The following is a 13284-nucleotide window of genomic DNA, read 5'->3' on the forward strand; positions in this document are numbered from 1 at the left end:
GTTATCCATTTTAAATATAGCAGTGTACATGTCAATCCCCAACTCCCTGACTATCCCTTCCTCCCTTCCTTCCCCCGTGGCAACCATAAGTTCATTCTTTAAATCTGTGAGTCTGTTTCGTTTTGTAAATAGGTTCATTTGTATCGTTTCTTTTTTAGCTTCCTCATATAAGGGATGTCATACAATACTTCTCTTTCTCTGTCTGACTTACTTCACTCAGTATGACAATCTCTAGGTCCATCCATGTTGCTGCAAATGGCACTATTTCATTCTTTTTAGGACTCTCAACCACTGCGCCACCAGGGAAGCCCTCACTGTAGTTTTGATTTGCATTTCTCTAATAATTGGTGAGGTTGAACATCTTTTCATGTGCTTCTTGGCCATCTGTATGTCTTCTTTGGAGAAATGTGTATTTAGGTGTTCTGCCCCTTTTTTGATTGGGTTGCTTGTTTTGATGATATTAAGCCTCATGGGCTGTTTGTAAATTCTGGAGACCAATCCCTTCTTGGTCACATCATTTGCAAATAGTTTCTCCCAGTCTGTGGGTTGTCTTTTAGTTTTGTTTATGGTTTCCTTTGCTGTGCAAAAGCTTTTGAGTTTAATTAGGTCCCAGTTGTTTATTTTTATTTCCATTATTCTGGGAGACAGAGTGAAAAAAATATTGCTGTGATTTATGTCACAGAGTGTTCTGCCTATGTTTTACTCTAGGAGTTTTATAGTGTCCAGTCTCACATTTAGGTCTTTAATCCATTTTGAGCTTATTTTTATGTATGGTGTTAAAGAATGATCTAATTTCATTTTTTTACATGTAACTGTCCAGTTTTCCCAGCAACATCTGTTGAAGAGACTGTATTTCCACCATTGTGTAGTCTCGCCTCCTTTGTCATAGATTAATTGGCCATAGGTGCATGGGTTTATTTCTCGGCTTTCTATCCTGTTACATTGATCTATATTTCTGTTTTTGTGCCATTACCATACTGTTCTGATGACTACAGCTTTGTAGTATAGTCTGAAGTCAGGGAGCCTGACTCCTCCAGGTCTGTTTTTCTTTCTCAAGATTGCTTTGGGTATTCAGGGTCTTTTGTGTCTCCATACAAATTTTAAGACTTTTTTTGTTCTACTGTGAAAAATGCCATTGGTATTTTGATAGGGATTGCATTGAATCTGTAGATTGCCTTGGGTAGTGCAGTAATTTTGACAATATTGATTCTTCCAATCCATTAACATGGTATATATTTCCATCTGTTAGTGTCTTCTTTGATTTCTTTCTCCAGCATCTTATACTTCTTGGAGTGCAGGTCTCTTGTCTCTTTAGATAGGTTTATTCCTAGGTATTTTATTCTTTCTGATGCAGTGGTAAATGAGATTACTTCTTGAATTTATTTCTGATCTTTTTTTTTTTTTTTTTTTTTTGCGGTATGCGGGCCTCTCACTGTTGTGGCCTCTCCCGTTGCAGAGCACAGGCTCCGGATGCACAGGCTCAGTGGCCATGGCTCACGGGCCCAGCCGCTCCGCAGCATGTGGGATCTTCCCGGACCGGGGCACGAACCCGTGTCCCCTGCATCGGCAGGCGGACTCTCAACCACTGCACCACCAGAGAAGCCCCAAACTGACCACTTCTTGATGGTCTCTGGCTTACATATTTCAAATGCCGGAAAATTGTATGAAACTAGACCTATTTCATGGTCTGACTAAAGTCAGTGTCAATAATGTCAATTTTTAAATTAACATTTTTGGATCCACATTTTATGATTTATCCAGACTCCTAAATCTTTTTCCACTTCTATGTTTTGTGAATGTGTATTTACCATTTGTACAAAGTGCTACAGTGATCCCTTATCTCACATTTGAAGGTCTAGGAATGAATATATGGTCCCAAATAATCCAGTACTCCTAGTATCATTAGTAAGAAAGCATAAATGATTCCCAGATATCCACAGAGTTTGATTAATTAGGCTCAGAATTAGAGACTCTCCAAGTTGAGAGGGATGTTAAAGATCCTTCCAGCCAACTGCCCCTGTCAAGAGTCAGCCAGGTTCTGCTCACAGTCTGGCACTTGTCACTGACAAAAATGCTCTTTTTTTTCAGAGACAGTTTATTCCAGTTTGAAGCAGTTTTAACTGCCAGACAGTTCTTATTTAAATAGAAATAATTCTCCTTGTGACTTCCACTAGGCTCTTTTTCTGTGGTTTCTTTAGTATCATGATGAATACATCAATTTTTCTTTTACTTATTAGCCCTTTAAATATTTGAAAGTAGTTTTCATGCCCCCATCACAGCTTTAAAAGAAACACTTATAGACAAATATCTTTATTGAAGAACACAGAAAGAACTCTGTGTTCTTTAACTTTCCTTCTGTTTATGTATTTTTACATCTGACTTATAAAACATCATATATAAAATGTTTTTTAAACTTTTATTAAATTTTTACATAAATCATCGGAGCTTTAGTAGAAGTATTTGAAAATTACAGACAGATATCTTCGTATGAGTGTGCCCAGAAACAGATGAAACGAGGATTTGAGTGTAAGCAGATTATTTCAGAAATGCAGAGTACTTATGGGAATGGAGGAGTAATATAAAGAAGAGAATCCAGCCAGTGAAGGGTGTGTTATTAAGCCAGATATGACAGTGAGCTACTAAAGAGAAATCTCATGGAGAAATCCTGAGAAATGCTGTAAAAAAATGCCTCAGAATGGGGTCACCTCAAGGGTGAGCTACTACCTCAGCATTTTCAGCCTGCTGCCAGACAAGCTGTCTTCCGCAGTTCTGGAATAAAAAGCTGTCAGACACAGAGGAAGCATTAGAAGTTGGCTGCAGTACTACATGGGACACTGGCAGCATCTGTGATAATAATCAGAATAATTATCACTATAATTATTAATGAATAAAATTTTGATGTAATTCTATTCAGAATTTTTCTATATATATATATATATATTTATATGACTATAAGTTATCATAAATAAGGTAATTCTGGACTTCCGTGGTAGCACAGTGGTTAAGAATACACCTGCCAGTGCAGGGGACACGGGAAAGATCTCTGGTCTGGGAAGGTCCCACATGCCGCAGAGCAACTTAAACCCGTGTGGCACAACTACTGAGCCTGCACTCTAGAGCCTCGAGCCACAACTACTGAAGCCCACGTGCCCTAGAGCCCACGCACCCCAACCACTGAGCCCATGCACCACAACTACTGAAGCCTGCACGCTCTAGGGCCCATGTGCCGCAACTACTGAGCCCGTGTGCTGCAACTACTGAAGCCTGTGCGCCTAGAGCCTGTGCTCTGCAAGAAGAGAAGCCACCACGACGAGAAGCCCGCGCACTGCAAGGAAGAGTAGTCCCCACTCGCCTCAACTAGAGAAAGCCCACAAATAGCAACGAAGACCCAACGCAGACAAACAAAATAATAATAAGGTATTCTACAATATTAACTTGCAGCCTGCTTTGACACTTAGTAATACCATACATCACATCTTTCTATGTCAATAAATATAAATCTACTCATATCATCACTAATTATGATATACTGTACCATGACTTATTAAACGAATTCTCTAGTTGGACACTTAGATTGGCTCCAGGTTTTTGCTGTTCTTCAGGGAGATGCTTTGTTTCAGTCTCATTTGAACATTGAATTTATACTTGGTTCAGTTGCCGCTCAACTATATGTTTATTATGATAATGTGCTTAAAAGATATAAACAGCGTGGGAAAGAACGCTGTGTATTCAAACGCCAGTGATGCATACTTGCTTTGCAGTTTAGGAATATTACTTAATTCAGAAAAGTTTGAATTCAAAACACTATATTATGTCTTGTGATTATATCACAAGATACAGCCATTTAGGTTACAGAGATTCAACTTCATGTGTTTCACTTAACACCACTACCACAACTTAGGATCCATTTCTTTATATTTATGAAGATTAATTTGGATTTGAGCTGAGTACCGCCAGTTCAGAGCCATCATGGCTTCTCGTGTGTGGTTGTATAGTTGGAGTACTTTCTTTTCTCCTCAGAACCCTTGTTGTCTGTTAGTTTATAGCAGTGCTAAATTATGCATCATATCCTCATGATCTCAACTTGTTCAGTGGGTATGATATTAAGTTAGGTTTTCTGAGAAACAGATTGAGATGGAGATGTGCATGTGGGAGGTTTATAGGAGTGTAGTCTCAGAAACATTCTGAGAAACATAACTTCATCTGGAGACAGTTTATCCTGGGTTCTGTTTACTCTTTTTTTTTTCCTGGAGAAATTTACAACAGGGTTAGTAGGAAAAATTCCAAATCCTGACATTGCACTTGATCTTGAAACTCATCATGTCTCTCCTTTTCCACAGATCCTATATCTCCTTAACATTTAACTAGCCCTTCTGCTGGGCTAGGTGGCTTGTCTGGTGGGGCTATCCAGACTCCCTTCTTTGAGGGATCTAAGTCCTGAGTTACCGTGTCTGCCTTAGGTTGTGGACCCTTAGGCTTTGTCCATTTGCTATGAAAATTGCCTAGGGAAGTTATCAAGGGGCATTCCAGTGGACCAGCTAAGTGCAGAATAGGCTTCCTTCCCCTGCATCGTGTAACACAATGCTACCTCATCCAAGCCAGTTACCCCACCAGTACAGGGACTCTTTTCCTTGACAGCCAGCCTCTTGGCACAAGGAATCCAAAATGAGCAGGCAGTAGCCTCATAGTAAAGTTTAATGACTCTTACTATTGTGTTCCTATTTGGAAGCATTTCCCTTATGCAAACTAGAACCTCTAGGCCTGCAGAGCATGAAGTTGCAGTGACAGAAATCACTTGGGGCGCTAGTAGAGAAAGCTACTCCTACTTCCACAACCTGGGTTCCCCTGTTTGGAAAATATCCCCATACAATGGCTACTGATTTGTGTGAACCCTATCCTGAAGAATCATGCCCATGCATACATGATGCTGTGCTTTCATAAGTCTGTTCTACTTCTCTATCAGGCCTGCAGGTTTGGAGGGATACAGTATGTGATAGGACCAGTGACTCTCATGGTTCTGGGTCCACCACCACATCTCTTTTGTAAAAATGCTCACTTCATCTGAGACAGTGATCCTTTGTATAGTGGTGTTCTCTGAGGCACTTTGGGCAGGAAAATTAAACCCATTCCTGAAATAGATCTCAATATTAATTTGGAGGGGATGTCTCAGCAAGCCCCAGACCTTAAAAACTTCACTCACATGGGTAGGCCTGAATTTTCATACGGTTTGTGTCCTATACTCTGGAGTGCATGTGTCTTATCAAGGTATACAGAGTACTTGCCAGTTTCTTAGGCAGTAAGTTCAACTAACATGAAATCTCTAATGTCATAGAACAGTGTGGTGTTCCATGGGAAGTCCAGATGGACCAGGTATCTTCCACTATGTTTTTGTTTTTTTTTTTTTTTTTTTGCGGTATGCGGGCCTCTCACTGTTGTGGCCTCTCCCGCTACGGAGCACAGCCTCCGGACGCACAGGCCCAGCAGCCATGGCTCACGGGCCCAGCCGCTCTGCAGCATGTGGGATCCTCCTGGACTGGGGCAGGAACCCGTGTCCCCCGCATCGGCAGGCAGACTCTGAACCACTGCGCCACCAGGGAAGCCCTCCACTATGTTTTAATGGAGTATAGGAGAGTTAACCCTGGAGCAAGACCATTAATGTATACTATTGTTCATTCCACGTAAAAGCAAAGTGCTTAATCTCTTCCTGCTTCTAGGTATTGAAAACACATATTTCAGATTAATAGCCACATACCACTTATTAAGGGCTGTGGTAGTCTACTATAACAATGATATCACATCCATTACAATAGCTACAATTAGGATTACTGCTTGGTTAAATTCGAGATATTATCCTCCTTTTATTTTAGAGGCCAGACAGGGTAGTTACAGATGAATATAATGGATACCTTCAAGGGGAGTGCTAACCTTCTCTCCTTTCATACAACACTACCCACTGGCATTTTTCACAGAACTAGAACAAAAAAATTCACAATCTGTATGGAAACACAAAAGACCCTGAATAGCCGAAGCAATCTTGAGAAAGAAAAACAGAGCTGGAGGAATCAGGCTCCCTGACTTCAGACTATACTACAAAGCTACACTAATCAAGACAGTATGGTACTGGCACAAGAACAGAAATATAGATCAATGGAACAGGATAGAAAGCCCAGAGATAAACCACGCACATATGGTCACCTTATCTTTGATAAAGGAGGCAAGAATATACAGTGGAGAAAAGACAGCCTCTTCAATAAGTGGTGCATGAGGATGGTACTAATCTCTGCTGTTCCCACTAGAGCAGTATTGTTTTTGATTTTACAGTCTTCCAAGGATGGGGAGGGCAATATCAGGGGTTTCCACTTGGCCTTTTCTATTATAATGATTTTTCTTTCATAGGTCAGGAAACCAATGTGAGGGTTCTGCCAGTTGCTGAGAATGTCCACTCCAATTATGTATTTAGATACCAGGGAAATGACCCTTAGATCATTTTATATTTATTTTTATTCTTGGAACCAATGGAGGCACTATGAGGTGGACTTAGGCCAAGATTCCATTTTTTATCTGACTTCCTTACTCTAACAGAATTCTATTCCTTAGTCTAACAGAGGTGTTATGATAACATTTTGGGCCATGGGGTATTCAACTCTGTTCATTCAGACCTTATATCCAACATCTCTCAGAAACTTGTATGTATTCCCTTTCCTCAGTTTATAATTACCTGAGAAAAGTCTGTGGGGGAGGACTGGGGAATCACTGTGGTACACATTTGCTGTTGTATTGCAGTGTCCTTCTTCAAGGGATCTGGCCTCCCTAATTGATGGGTTCTGAGTCTGAGAACTGTCTTAGATCTGGAAACTAGGCAAAGGATTTTTTCTTCCTACTGGGGCAGCTAGCTGACCCCAATCTTTTGCTGATCCAGTAATATATGTCCCTGATTGATTGTTTATAGTGAGTAATACTTTGTTGGATACCTATCTAGCTCCTGGATACATCATGTTCTATAAATTACTGTGGATTGGGCTTCCCTAGTTGCCTTGCTACCCAAGAGAATAATTACACCCACCTTGCTTCTGACAGGTGCTGCCACCTGGCCTCTACTATTCCAGGATTATACCATCACCATTAGGGAGGCTAGTTGTGTTACAAAATTTCTTACTGTCAGCCTCTTACAGAGAACAGGCACTACTGAGCATCTCCCTGCTGCTGCAGCCCATCCTCACCATTGCATTTTGTATTGCTGTGGTAAATAGCATGTCTTCAGGGCCATACCAGGCAATATAATTAGCTGTTGAATTTTCCACTTCATTTAACATAGGCCATTGCTTTTTCAAAGCTTCTAAGAACCATCCCAGAAACTTACTAGAACTGGATGTCAAGATCCTTGCCAGGGTGTTAATTCCAATGTTATAGGAGAGTGCCTCTATATCAGCAGACTCTTCTTCAGTCTGCTTTATATTCTGTTCCCTGTGATTCAACATCCTCAGGATCTACTTCCATGTATATGGTCCCGGGTTTTGGTCACTGCATGTTATTGAGATGCTACAGCTCATTTGTTGCTTATTTCTCTTCTGCCTTAGCAAACCCGACACTCCCGAATTATGTTGAGATTTTACTCTAGTTATTGATCTAGTTACTCTAGTTATTGATATAAGTTGGAGGCAGATCCCAAGAAGGGTAAGCATTGTTTTGTAAGTCACCTATTTGAAACATCTGCATATTCTTCAAGCAGAGCAGTGCTCATCTTCTAAAAAGAATGAATGGGGCATATCTGTAGGCTCAGAGGGTTCAGATATACCAGGGGTTCAAAGTTCTGAGCTGGATCTACCCAGAATCCTTAACTCAAGTCTCAGGGTCTCATTCTTTCCATATCAGGGCCCTGATTTTGGCATAGGAAACTTTCTAGGGTTGAAAATGCAATATTTTCTGAAATTCTGCTATGCTTAAGATGAGGTCCTCAGCCAATGATGACTTCTTTAAGTGCTACCTAATAGGCTCTTTAGTATTCACACTTAGCTTTGAATTGATGAGTAGTCATCTTTAACCTATCGTTTTCTTTTTTCACTTCAAAACATTGATGGTGTTCAGCAACAACTAGGCAATTCCACAATCCTTGTAATTACTACTTCTCCCATACCTCTCAAATGCCAGAGATATTGAACAAGCCAGTGCATCTTCTTCCAGATCAGATCCCAATTAGCCACAATTGGGAAGCCTTAATGATTTTACTGCTTCAGGATACCAGGACTACCAAGACTCTACCTACCCACAGGGGTGAGGTCCTCATTGGCAGCTGGCCAGCAAGTGATTCAGCTCGTGAATACCATCCTTAGAATCTGCTTCCTAGCCCATTCCTAACACATTCTGAGGCTCTGTAGGAGCAGAAGCTGAGACAAGGATTCAGATGCAGGGGATTTATTGAGGGAGTGTACTTCCAGAAGAAACTTAAAAGAGATAGAAGGGCAGTGCTCTGGTGTATTTAAAATGGTTTCTTTTCCTCTCCCCCTGAAGAAAGACCAAGGGGATTTCTCTCCACTATATACTGTGGGAATCTGGTCGGACTCCTAGAGGTAAATCTCACAGTATGTGGGTACCCTCCATGACTGAATTTCTTTGGAGTTTTTAACTCTCAGAGTTGTCTGTACTGAGCCTCCAGCAATTTGTCAATTACTGTTTTGTTTTTCCTACGCAGGCACTGGTTCCTCTGGCATTTGCAATTGTGAATCTCTGCTCTGTCTGCTGTGTACATAACAATACAAATGATGAAGCATTTTTACTGAGTCGGGGCAGAGATTTCAGCATTTTCTAAAGAAAACTTACACCTAAAATTGTGCTCTTCCGTGGCTATTTGGGATAATCATGTGGAAAATCATTATAAATGATGCATGTTTAATCAAGGGGCCGCCAGAATCCCGTGTCTTTTAGGTTACCTTGGAGGAAACCTGAACCCATTCTGAAAACCAACCAGCGATCAGTACTAAAATAGCATGAAAGTCCTGTGGAAACGTTTTGAACAACTGTCATGAGTACAAAACAATCTAAAAGATTTGAATTTCAACACAATCATTGTTTATAAATGTGTATTTTAAATCATATGTTAATAAAGAACAGTTTCTTCTAACATCAAAAAAGAGTAGACCATTTAATTTTGACTCTTTAATGGAATTTAAAAAATAGAAGAAATATAGCTCAGTTTTACAAATTTAGCCTTTAGGACATTGAATAGATTAGATTTCTATGGATACGATAACATAGAAGTTCATGGCAAAGTTTTCAAATGTAATAAAATCTGTTGGATTTTTCTATAATAAATGAGTTTAAAAAAAAAGAGGGATAGAAGGAAGCAGGATAGGGAAGGGGAAAGAGCAGGCAATGATGAGGTCGCAGGTTAAGTCTGACTTAAGAATGGGGCTGGGTCCTCTGGAATATAAATCACACTGACAGTTTTCCCAGCTTGAGGCAAGAGAGCCAGGCTTTTAGACTTTTCGGTCGGTCATTTACTAACACCCCAGCCACTAACCTGTGCACCTGGAATGCTGCTTTTGTACTTTGAGCAATAAGTAGAAATTTGGAAAAAAAATTTTTTAAGTGGCCTCATGCTGTTTACTTTCTTCCAAGATTTCCTGGTTAATTTTGTTGGGGAGTAATAACAAAAACCAAAAGTGTGGAGTCCCTTAAATGTTCCCATCGCTTAAGCTGTGATATTTGAGCAGGAAAATAACAATAAAAATTATTATTATTTTAAGAATTGATGTAAAATGTGAGTCTGTGAAAGGAAGTGAGAATATGCAAAAGAAAAATTAATATAAAGTATTTAAAAAGATAATTATAAAAATGTTCACTTTAATAGGAAATCTTTAATGTTAATTCTAGGTACACAGGAGAGTTACTGATAGGCAAAAATGCTGATAATTTTAGAGGCAGAGGTGGAAAAGATAGTTCTTTTTTTAAAAAGTTATGAGTTCATGTTGATCTTCCCAATTTATCATATATGCCGATACCCAACTTTTTTTTATCAACTATGTTTTTTTTGGCAAGTGAGGTTTTCTATTACACTGACATAGATTTAATTCCATGCCAAGCCCTGTGCTGAAGCCCAGAGTCTAGAATTTTAAAAGTTTAAACATGAACTTTCAACTCAGTACTAAAATACCACTCCTTCCCATTTTCTTGGTGCTATTATTGGTGGTAACTACTCTTGTGACCCCGTAAGAATAATAGCTAATAATATGCAAGGAACTCTTCTAACACTTCATATTATTGCTGTCACATTTTACATTAACCTTATGAAATAGGAAGTATTGTTATCCTCATTTTTCAGTTTAGAAAACTAAGGCTCAGAGAGGTTAAGTGTAATTGTCACATAGCTAGTAAACAAATGAGCCACATGTCCACCTCTGCTCATTTTAGAAAATGAATTTCATGGTAGCTGGTTTTAAAAACTAAAAATGTTAAGAATAATTTTCTCTTCTGTGGTTGTCTGTTTTACTTGAGACAACAATCTTCCATCTACCCATCTGTGGTCAAGGAAGGAAGTAGGGGCAAATATTATGGTTCAGAACATTCAGTATTTTATTAAACAGAAAGAAAAGAGAAGCTCTGTGTGCTGGAGAAAAGTTGGTGTTGCGGTTAGGGGTGGCAGAAATAAACACACCTAAACACTGGTCCAGTGCAATGAGTTCCTAAAGAGATAGTAAATTACTTTTTTAAAAGCCTCTGTATAAGAAAAATAAGCAAGAGTTTACATTGGACTGAAATACTCTGCTCAGGGACAAATGTGGCTTTCTTAAGGATTTGGGGGTATGTCATAGTTAAATAATTCAGAAACAATTAAATATAATTATTTCACCTGGTTATGTAAGGAACTGACAAATGTGTTCTGTTTTCCCATCCTTTAATATTCCTTTCCAGTGACAGGCTAATCACCTCTGTTTCCTTCTTCATCTGTCTAATTTCCTCCTTCAAGCAGAATGTGTAGCAGTATGCAGTTCTAAGGAGCAGAAGTGAGAAAACATCTCCTTTCTTTTTAAGAGTTTTTAAAAGTTTTTTTTAAAGAAAAATTTTTTCTTTATTCCTCTATTCAACTCAGTGGTGCAAAAAGGGATACAAATACTTCTCAGAATTTGTGGAGGTACAAAATACTTTTCTACTGTAGTTTGGAGTCTCTGTGCTTGATGTCTCTGCCACTGGCTCAGATACTTTGCTGTGTTATTCTAAAATAAATGTGGTGACGTTTCAGAGCTGGAGTACAGGAAGTCTTGCTGTAGTGATGATCAGGTACTATCATCATTCCTCACTCCACTTAGGCTCTGATTCAAACAAAACACCTGGTCTAGGAAACGTATAAAACAGTAGCAGCCTGGAGAGCTACCCAAAGATGCCTAAGGGGACATATCAGTTGTGGTCCCAAAAATGTCATGAATTTTTGATTCATTTCATTAGGCCTTGAGCTTGCATTGGTCCTTAAAAGGTCCCTAACTAAAGTGAAAATATTTGTGGGAGGGGTAACAGTTTAGAAGATAGTCAATTAACTGATAGCTTGCTGTGGCCAAGACCAGGCAAGAATATGCCATATAACGAGTGTTTAAAGAGTCTGTAGCATGTGTGGCGGTGGAGTTAGTAAGATGGAAGAAGGGCAACTGTAAAACATTTCCATAGCTTGATTGAAGGTCACTGTTTCAGGAGACCCTTGTCAATTTTCCCTTCATAGGCTATCAAACCCCAGACACTTAGGATACAGTGTTTTCCCTGTCTCTTGAGAAAAAGATGAAAATAATTTGTGGCTGTTAACCATGTTTTGTAGGTCTTGCCCAGATTTTGTGCACCTTTCTATGAAAGATACATTTCACATTATAGCAATCATGGATCCAAAGTAACTTTGTTTGAAATTTATGCCAGGTTTCTGTTTATTGTCTCCAGTTAAGGACAAAGAAAAATCTGCCTAATAAACTGTCTCAAATGAGATAATGGAGTTATGATAGGATACCATCATTATTGAACATTTCAGCCCAAACAGCAATTATAAGAAGGTTAGAACTCCATCCTCCTTTGAAGAACATATCTGTTGTAGGCAAAATCCTCTGGATTTGCCCCCAAAATGTCAGAGTGTGTAGTTTCACTTGAACATAAAAAAATTATTTCACAAGCAGAGGACTAAAACTGCACAAGGGTTGGACTGCAGCCAGTGTGGTGGTATTTGCATGTTGTGTAATATTGTTTGGAATGGAGAAAAATGAAAGGACGGCAGAATAATCCTTGACTGATCTCTAGGTTTTTAGCTAGGCAAAATATCAGGCCTAGCTAGAGGTTATTAACTCTAGATTCAGAAAATGTCTTAAGCAGTCAGACTTAGCAGTTGCCAAAATATTGAGCTCAAAAAATTTCTGGCTTCATAAAATCATTTTAAAATGTAGTCACAAAGATTGAGTTATGTGTAACAGAGAGAACTGCTGTTTTATCTGGCACTGTTTATTTCTTTAATCATTCAAAATGTTATTTAAACTAAAATACCAAGTTGAGGTATACAGTATGCTTCCTCTTGATTTCTCTAAATCCTAGTACCTAACTTGGTTAAGGAGGCACTTTAGACACTGTTGTCATTCTCCTTAGTACTTGAGATGAGTGGGAGAGGATGCATGATAAGTACATAATGAAGCTCTTGGTGTGAAGGTATCCATCCCTGTAAGTGAGCTTAAAGCTATTATAAGGTGAACAAGATTGGAAAAGAAGCGACTTCGATACTTTGGGGAATTAACTTCATTCAGGGAAGTTAGCTTGTGCAGGTTTAAAAGGACTCCCAGACAGAAGTAGGTTGGAAAGTGTTGAGTGATGAGGTGTTAGGTGTGAGGTGCAGGTGGAGATGTTAATTGCTGCATTTCTATTTCAAGCTCTGCCATGTGTCTTCCATTAGTATAAGCCTATTTAAATTATTTACTTCTCTTGACAATGCAGTGGCTGATGGCACTTCTTGTTTATTATCTCTGTTGTTTTCAGTATTCTTACTGGAATATGATGCTTTTATATCAGGTTACTGAATAGCAGGAAACATGTTTGCCATCACATCAGAAATATATTACTTTGAAATTTAAAAATAAGCTTTTCATGCACAAAATTTTAGTTACTCCACCCAACCTCTGAAATAAGATAGTCAGTTAATAAAGACTAAGCTCTGTAACATAATTTCACACTAGATGAGAGTGCTTGAAAACTACATTTCTAAATATCTTTGAGTTATTTTTCCCTCTCCATCTTCTCTCCAATTCAGCTCATTATCTAAACTACCTAAGG

At 39.0% G+C, this 13284-nt stretch overlaps 1 protein-coding gene and 1 pseudogene across 2 annotated transcripts in view; one reads left to right on the top strand and one right to left on the bottom strand.

Annotated features, from left to right (window-relative positions):
• Nucleotides 1-13284, top strand: part of TEX9 (testis expressed 9) — a 204531-nt gene that overhangs the window by 98425 nt on the left and 92822 nt on the right. The window lies entirely within an intron of this gene.
• Nucleotides 5906-5947, bottom strand: LOC112415051 (uncharacterized; annotated as a pseudogene).

Source organism: Neophocaena asiaeorientalis, unplaced genomic scaffold, assembly GCF_003031525.2.
Source record: "Neophocaena asiaeorientalis asiaeorientalis breed wild unplaced genomic scaffold, Neophocaena_asiaeorientalis_V1.1 scaffold71, whole genome shotgun sequence".
In the NCBI taxonomy this organism is placed as follows: Eukaryota; Metazoa; Chordata; class Mammalia; order Artiodactyla; family Phocoenidae; genus Neophocaena; species Neophocaena asiaeorientalis.